Raw genomic sequence first — 1,989 nt, forward strand, 5'->3', positions numbered from 1 at the left:
CCAGGGCCCTCCCACTCCCCTGCGTTTTTCGCTGTGGGCTCACTCCCGCAGCCCAAATCCTTCCCTTTGACCTTCCAATCTGTCTTGGGCTGTGAATCTGACACAGTATGTCTCCTATTGGATTCTGCAGCTCCAAAATTTGGTCAAATTCTCTCCTTAGAGGTATCTGAAGGAGTTTGTTTAAGAACTTAGGTGAGTAGTTGTTTTCACTCCACCCACTTGGCCCCACCCCCCTTTTTAAATTTTCTTTGAGGTCTTTTTTTAGCTATTTTATGAAAGATTGTTACCACCTGTGTTTTTAGCAGAATCTTCTTGTCAGAGAAATTTTCCTATAAAGCGTTGTTGTACTGTCATATAATTTCCCTCTAAGAACCTCTTTTCCTCTGATCTCCTACAAGAAGAATGAGGGCACACATTCCTACTTTCATACCGCACTATTTACTCTTCCTATATTTCCAGAAAAAGTCATGAAACAATATCTGGCTTTTGAAAGATTTCTAATCCCTAGATGTGTTCTATTGTACTGAGGAAATTTTTAACAGAATGTTTATCTTCTCAAAATATTCCAATAGCTCTGTTGCATAGGGAAGTGAATTATCAGGGTTATTAAAGACAGAAATCATTAAAGATCCAAATCAGGGAAAGAGCAGGAAAATCCATCACTGGAGAGGTTTACATTAGAACAGTTGACAATTATGATAGTTTGACTCTTAATTTGTTCAAAATGAAGTGCTGACCCATGTGACATGCTATAATTCTTGACTTTTCATTGCTGATAAAACAACTCTAATTTCTCTATTTGCTACTTAAACCACATAAATGAATAATGGAAGAAATGTGACAGAATTCATCTTACTAGGACATACAAAGAATCCAAAGCTGAAAAAATTATATTTATAGTGTTTCTTGCCTTATGCATGCTAACTCTGACAGCCAACTTGCTCCTTGTGGTCACCATTACCACCAGTCATACATTAAGCTCTCCCAGTTATTTGTTCCTGGAAAATTTGTCTTTCATTGATGTAATTTATTAAACTTCTTCATCTCCTAAACTCATCATGAATTACCTCCATGAGAAAAAAGTCATCTCCTTTAATGGGTGCATTACCTAGGTCTATGCAGTGCATATCATTTGGGGTACTGAAATCATCCTGCTCATGATAATGGCCTATGATAGATATGTAGCCGCTGGTAAGTTCCTGCACTACATGATCATTATGAACAGGAAGTTATGTGTCATTTTTGTGATTGTAGCTTGGATTGGTGGCTTTCTCCATGCAACAATCCAGATGCTTTTCACAATTTGACTCCCTTTCTGTGGACTTAACATCATAGATCACTATATGTCTGACTTGTACCCTTTGCTCAGTCTCATTTGCATGGATACCCATAACCTTGGTCTATATGTGGCATTGAACAGTGGCTGCATAGTTCTGTTAAACTCCTTATTCTTGATGGCATCCTATGTTGTCATCCTGCATTCCTTGAAGAATCACAGTCTGGAGAGGAAGCGCAAACCCTCTCCACCTATATCTCCCATATAATTGTAGTAGTCTTGTCCTTTTCTCTTGCATATTTGTGTACCTGAGGCCTGTGGTCACTTTGTGTATTGATAAGGCAGTTGCTGTATTCTATACTATGGTATCTCAATTGTTAAATCCCTTAATATGCTCCCTCAGGAACAGAGAGATAAAAAAAAAATGCAGTGAGGAAGCTGTGGAATGAAAACAACAACAACAATTCGCATAATAAATAAAAAGAATGGCAGGGGAGAAAATAATTCGTTTTTATAAACCAGACTTTAGAGTAGTCCTTAAGGAGAATGAAGTGATCAAATCCTTGGCCAAAGGAAATAAAATTTATGAGGCAGTAAATACATTTACAATTCTCTTATCTGTTTGAAAGCAATTTAGCTTAATAAACAATGAATACAAATTTACTTGAAGATAGTAATCAAGATACAAGTAGAAAAACAGAAATAGTTGTACT

The 1,989-nt window shown here is 37.0% G+C and overlaps 1 pseudogene; it reads left to right on the forward strand.

Annotated features, from left to right (window-relative positions):
• The first annotated feature begins 819 nt into the window (after window positions 1–819).
• LOC140516712 (olfactory receptor 4C12-like) lies at window positions 820–1,756 on the forward strand (annotated as a pseudogene).
• Window positions 1,757–1,989: the final 233 nt, after the last annotated feature.

This window comes from Notamacropus eugenii, chromosome Y (genome assembly GCF_028372415.1).
Source record: "Notamacropus eugenii isolate mMacEug1 chromosome Y, mMacEug1.pri_v2, whole genome shotgun sequence".
Classification (NCBI taxonomy): Eukaryota; Metazoa; Chordata; class Mammalia; order Diprotodontia; family Macropodidae; genus Notamacropus; species Notamacropus eugenii.